Source organism: Oncorhynchus keta, chromosome 6, assembly GCF_023373465.1.
Source record: "Oncorhynchus keta strain PuntledgeMale-10-30-2019 chromosome 6, Oket_V2, whole genome shotgun sequence".
Lineage (NCBI taxonomy): Eukaryota > Metazoa > Chordata > Actinopteri > Salmoniformes > Salmonidae > Oncorhynchus > Oncorhynchus keta.
The window spans coordinates 2,881,340-2,888,063 of NC_068426.1; the positions used below are offsets into that span (position 1 = coordinate 2,881,340).

Here is a 6,724-nt window from a genome sequence, read left to right on the forward strand (position 1 = left end):
TTTCATTTTTTTTCCCGTGTGTGATAGAAATGACCCAGTTGAATGGAGAAGGGGATTGTAAATACACGTAGTAATTGTTGATCCCTGGAGACGAAGGGAAGCAAACTGAAAGTCATATCAACAGGAAATGTATCTCACAGTAAGAAATATAAATATCCTGGGTCATTATTCAGAATTCTTAATTTGTGGGTCTACAATTTGCATGGATGAAATTTGGAGACCCAAGTAAAAGGTTTCTGTAGGGCTAAACCCTGCCAAATTGATGTATGCAAATTGGTGTATGCGCTTTACAGGGTTTGGTTTTATATGCCCGGGGCTTTTTCTTCATTTTGTTTTACAATTTGTATCATGTTAAATATTAGCCACTCTCGGGTGACAACGTCAGTCAGTAATACCCACATACAGAGCCTTCAGAAAGTATTCATACCCTTTCAGTTATTCCACATTTTGTTGTGTTACCTGAATTCAAAATGGATAAAATATAAAACAAGTTTCTACACACAATACACCATAATGACAAAAGTGAAAACCTGTTTTGTGAAATTTATGGAAAATGAAATACAGAAATATCTAACTAATAGAAGTATTCACACTCTTGAGTCAAAACAATGTAGAAGCACATTTGGAAGTGATTACAGCTGTGAGTCTTTCTGGCTGAGTCTCTGAGAACTTTCCACACCTGGATTGGGCAACTTTGACCCATTATTCTTCAGAACATTCTTCAAGCTCTGTCAAATTGGTTGTTGATCATTGCTAGGCAACCATTTTTAGGTCTTGCCATAGATTTTCATGTAGATTTAACTCAGGAACATTCAGTGTCTTCTTGGTAAGTAACTCCAGTGTAGTTTGGTCTTGTGTTTTAGGTTATTGTCCTGCTTTCAGGTGAATTCATCTCCCAGAGTCTGGTGGAATGCAGACTGAACCAGGTTTTCTTCTAGGATTTTGTCTGTGCTTAGCTCCCTTCCATTTATTTTACCCTGAAAAACTCCCCAGTCCTTAGTGATTACAAGAATACCCATAACACGATGCAGCCACTACTATGCTTGAACATATTGAGAGTGGTACTCATCACTGTGCTGTATTGGATTTGCCCCAAACATAACACTTTGTATTCAGGACAAAACGTGAATTGCTTTGCCAAATGTTTTGCAGTATTACTTTAGTGCCTTGTTACAAACAGAGGAGGCATGTTTTGGAATATTTTGTTTCTGTACAGGCTTCCTTCTTTTCACTCAGTCAATTATTTTAGTATTGTGTAGAATGTTTTACTCCTGAACTTATTTAGGCCATAACAAAGGGGTTGAATACTTATTGACTCAAGACATTTCAGCTTTTCATTTTTTTATTAATAAATAAACATTTTTGAAAAACATTATTCCACCTTGACATTAGTCCAGTGACCCCACAGAAATCTCAAATTTAATCAAATTTAAATTCAGGCTGTAAACAGAACAAAATGTGAACAAAGTCAAGGTGAAGATGCTGTAATCTGCAGTATCAATGTCCTTATCCGAGATCGAGCCATTTAGCCAAGTCTATGTGAGAACCAAAACATCCGGACTCGTGTCCCATCTTTGACATCAAACTTTTCTACCCTGATATTTAACAGTCCAAACCCTCTATTCCATTTGGAAACAGCGGTGGTGTCCATATTTATGGTATTTGAAATAATAGCACAGGACGAGTTTACCAGTGGGCTTCCCAATTGGGCTTAACAGGAACAGAACTAACAGATTACAGATTACATTCACTTTATGGCCACAACATTAATACACACAATACCCCTTGGGAATATGGTTATCTGTAGTAGTACGATGATAAAGCTGTGAAATAGTGGGAATGGGAAGAACAACCTGGGCCAGGGTTGGGCTGTATATGAGTCAATGTTTTACAAGAGCCTCCTTGATGATGGCTGAGAACTCTTGCTCGCACGGGTAAAACTGATACCTCTCCCAGAAGTTGTCAAAATTGTCAATGAACTTCAAATTCATGGATGAACAGTAGAATTTAAGCCAACAGTGTAGTCAAGAGGAGATGACTAAAGCGATCCGTGATCTATTGTTGGCAAAGGCCCGGAAATGAGAACCTGTATGCCTGTCTTGTTTAGCCCCCAGGGGAAATTTAGTAACCCATGACTAGACTGAGAGGAGATTGCACTTTGTGCTGAGGTAAAGTACCTTGTTTGGAGGGGCCCGGTGAATTCGGGCTCAGAGCCGTAAAATTATTTAATAGTGGTCCAAGGTAGTATCCTCAGTAGCAGAGGAGTCCAATCTCACAGAGCATCCTGGATTATCCCATCTTGTCATTTACAAGTGTTGCATCAAAGACACCATGCAGTCTGGAAGTCTCCTTAGCCAGAGTGAAACATTCTTTCAGGACTTTGTTTCTTCTCTAGTAGTTCAATGATCTGGTCTTTTGAGGCAAAAGAGCTGTTTACACTTTTTCACAAAATGTATAAACCAGTCAAGCACTGTAAAATGTATAAAACACCCAAGCACTGTACCGCCACTCCAAACTGTCAGATTCCTACTTCCTGGTTGATGAACAATACATCCTCAATGTTCATTTCCTGGTTGACGAACAATACATCCTCAATGTTCATTTCCTGGTTGACGAACAATACATCCTCAATGTTCATTTCCTGGTTGATGAACAATACATCCTCAATGTTCATTTCCTGGTTGACGAACAATACACCCTCAATGTTCATTTCCTGGTTGATGAACAATACATCCTCAATGTTCATTTCCTGGTTGACGAACAATACATCCTCAATGTTCATTTCCTGGTTGATGAACAATACATCCTCAATGTTCATTTCCTGGTTGATGAACAATACATCCTCAATGTTCATTTCCTGGTTGATGAACAATACATCCTCAATGCTTATTTGCTCTTATGTATGTATATACACAAAAAAACAAAGGAGAGAGAGAGAGAAACAAACAACATCCAGTCCAATATATACAAACAAACAGATCTTGGGAGGGGTCCAATAAAGAGTCTGTTACAACAAGAGTTTTCCTCAGTTCATTAAAGCATAGGCGGGGATGTCCCTACGCCATAGTCTCTTTCCTCAGGATGCGTTTGGGGTGACAAAGGACGCTGGCCAATCCAGACCGTCCCCGGGGTCGTGACCTTCGCCTGATGGTTTTGTGACAGCGCAGGGAGATACCCAGCTCCTCCATGACAGAGCTAAAAGAGACACACTGCCCACCAAGAGAATTACATTTAGCCACCGCTAATGTTAATTAGCTCAGTATACCGGCTTTAGCATAGTCTCTAACAGACGCTAGGCTAATGGTAGCACTTAGTCATGACAGTGCATTAAGAGACACACTGCCCACCAAGAGAACTACATTTAGCCACCGCTAATGCTAATTAGGCTACTCAGCATACCAGCTTTAGCATAGAGTCGCTAACAGACGCTATGCTAATGGTAGCGCTGAGACATATTGGGGTGATAAAAGAGACACATCTGAATGAAACACAAGTGCTACGATATGCAACATCCTCATGTAGTTACTGTGAGTAGCTAGGCTAATTGTACAAGGCTAACCATGGCCCTGGAGTCACTCATAAAGCTCAGGAATTGGGCTACCCTAAGTCCTAGCGTTAGCAATGAGGCTAACAATGAACCCATGGATCTGGGCTAAGGCTAATAAGGCTAACAATAGCTCCAGAGAGCTATATCAGTGTTACTAATCAGAGCATGACTCCATGGTTGTAAATTAGGGTTCGAATCAAATTATAATATTGATATTGGCAGTAATTGTGAGTAAAAAAAAAAAAAATCTATCATATAACGAGTATTTTCCTTAGAAAAACCAATTACTTTTTTTTCTGGCAATAGGACAGTACCTGCCGAATTAATTATAAAGTATTTGTTAATTAGTAAAAAACTGTTAACAAAGAAACGCTGAAGGGTTTGGAAATTAATTTACTCAAATATTACACGACTATGGATGTATCCCAATTAGCACTCTCCTCCGTATATACTATAGTCCACTTCTTTTGACCCAAACCCTAAGGGCCCCTAGTCAACAGGAGTTCCCTATGAAGGCAATAGGATGCCAATTGAGACGCAGCATATAAAATCACATTCATTTTGATTGAACTTTTTCTCTGATATGGTGGACAGAACTTCTCAGTATGATATCTCTCTGCAGTAATGTTCCCTTTAAGCCTCTTGTCGGTATAAACAGGGTCGTCTCACTCTCCATTCCCTCTGTTGCATGAGCCGCCCATATTTACTTACCATAATGCTAACGGGGCTGAGGAAGAGGAGGAGGAAGAGAAGGAAAAGGAGGAGGAAGACCCAGCAGGAGATCTATGGGTGGGGAACTCTAGGGGCAGTATTTTCATTTTTGGAAAAAAAACGTTCCCGTTTTAAATGGGATATTTTGTCAGGAAAAGATGTTAGAATATGCATATAATTGACAGCTTTCGATAGAAAACACTCTAACGTTTCCAAACCTGTAAAGATATTGTCTGTGAGTATAACAGAACTGATGTTGCAAGCGAAAGCCTGAGGAAAATCCAATCCGGAAGTGCCCCAGGTTTTGAAAGCGCTGCGTTCCAATGACTCCCTATTTGGCTGTGAATGTACCATCAACGAGCTTACGCTTTCTACGTATTCCCCAAGGTGTCTACAGCTTTGTGATGTAGTTTTACGCATTTCTGTTGAAGAATAGCCGTATGGGGAAACATTGCGTAAGTGGTCACATGGTGGCTCCGAGAGAGATTCTTGCGTAAAGTACAGAGGTAGCCATTTCTCCAATCGGTACTAGAGAAAAACGAAATCGAATAGATATTAGAAAAATACCTTGAGGATGGATTCTAAACCACGTTTGCCATGTTTCTGTCGATATTATGGAGCTAATTTGGAAAACAATTTGGTTGTGGTGACCGCAATTTCCGGGCGATTTCTCAGACAAACTTGAAGAATCCTACACCCTGGTGTACTTAGCCTGTTCTCAGTGTGTGTAGTTAGCCTGTTCTCAGTGTGTGTAGTTAGTCTGTTCTCAGTGTGAGGAGTTAGCCTGTTCTCAGTGTGTGTAGTTAGCCTGTTCTCAGTGTGTGTGTAGTTAGCCTGTTCTCAGTGTGTGTGTAGTTAGCCTGTTCTCAGTGTGTGTAGTTAGCCTGTTCTCAGTGTGTGTAGTTAGCCTGTTCTCAGTGTGTGTAGTTAGCCTGTTCTCAGTGTGTGTGTGTACTTAGCCTGTTCTCAGTGTGTATAGTTAGCCTGTTCTCAGTGTGTGTGTGTGTGTGTGTGTGTGTGTGTGTGTGTGTAGTTAGTCTGTTCTCAGTGTGTGTGTAGTTAGCCTGTTCTCAGTGTGTGTAGTTAGCCTGTTCTCAGTGTGTGTGTGGAGTTAGCCTGTTCTCAGTGTGTGTAGTTAGCCTGTTCTCAGTGTGTGGAGTTAGCCTGTTCTCAGTGTGTGTAGTTAGCCTGTTCTCAGTGTGTGTGTAGTTAGCCTGTTCTCAGTGTGTGTGTAGTTAGCCTGTTCTCAGTGTGTGTGTAGTTAGCCTGTTGTCAGTGTGTGTGTGTAGTTAGCCAGTTGTCAGTGTGTGTAGTTAGCCTGTTCTCAGTGTGTGTAGTTAGCCTGTTCTCAGTGTGTGTAGTTAGCCTGTTCTCAGTGTGTGTGTAGTTAGCCTGTTCTCAGTGTGTGTTTAGTTAGCCTGTTCTCAGTGTGTGTGTGTGTAGTTGGCCTGTTCTCAGTGTGTGTGTGTGTGTGTGTGTGTGTGTGTGTGTGTGTGTGTGTGTGTGTGTGTGTGTTGTGTGTGTGTGTGTGTGTGTGTGTAGTTAGCCTGTTCTCAGTGTGTGTAGTTAGACTGTTCTCAGTGTGTGTAGTTAGCCTGTTCTCAGTGTGTGTGTAGTTAGCCTGTTCTCAGTGTGTGTTTAGTTAGCCTGTTCTCAGTGTGTGTGTGTGTAGTTGGCCTGTTCTCAGTGTGTATGTAGTTAACCTGTTGTCAGTGTGTGTGTAGATAGCCTGTTCTCAGTGTGTGTGTAGTTAGCCTGTTCTCAGTGTGTGTAGTTAGCCTGTTCTCAGTGTGTGTAGTTAGCCTGTTATCAGTGTGTGTGTAGTTAGCCTGTTCTCAGTGTGTGTGTGTGTAGTTGGCCTGTTCTCAGTGTGTATGTAGTTAACCTGTTGTCAGTGTGTGTGTAGATAGCCTGTACTCAGTGTGTGTGTAGTTAGCCTGTTCTCAGTGTGTGTGTAGTTAGCCTGTTCTCAATGTGTGTGTAGTTAGCCTGTTCTCAGTGTGTGTGTACTTAGCCTGTTCTCAGTGTGTATAGTTAGCCTGTTCTCAGTGTGTGTGTGTGTGTGTGTGTGTGTGTGTGTGTGTGTGTGTGTGTGTGTGTGTGTGTGTGTGTGTGTGTGTGTGTGTGTGTGTGTGTGTGTGTGTGTACTTAGCCTGTTCTCAGTGTGTGTAGTTAGCCTGTTCTCAGTGTGTGTAGTTAGCCTGTTCTCAGTGTGTGTGTATTTAGCCTGTTCTCAGAGTGTGTAGTTAGCCTGTTCCCAGTGTGTGTGTAGTTAGCCTGTTCTCAGTTTGTGTGTAGTTAGCCTGTTCCCAGTGTGTGTACTTAGCCTGTTCTCAGTGTGTGTAGTTAGCCTGTTCTCAGTGTGTGTAGTTAGCCTGTTCCCAGTGTGTGTGTAGTTAGCCTGCTCTCAGTGTGTGTATTTAGCCTGTTCTCAGTGTGTGTGTAGTTAGCCTGTTCTCAGTGTGT

At 41.6% G+C, this 6,724-nt stretch overlaps 1 protein-coding gene across 1 annotated transcript in view; it reads right to left on the minus strand.

Moving 5' to 3' along the window:
* Positions 1–3,086: 3,086 nt before the first annotated feature.
* The window catches only part of grik1a (glutamate receptor, ionotropic, kainate 1a), a 157,111-nt gene continuing 153,473 nt past the window's right edge, over positions 3,087–6,724 (minus strand). Inside the window, exon 19 of the mRNA XM_052520212.1 lies at positions 3,087–3,209. The gene's annotated coding sequence lies outside the window, so the exon portion shown is untranslated. The remainder of the gene's footprint in view (positions 3,210–6,724) is intronic.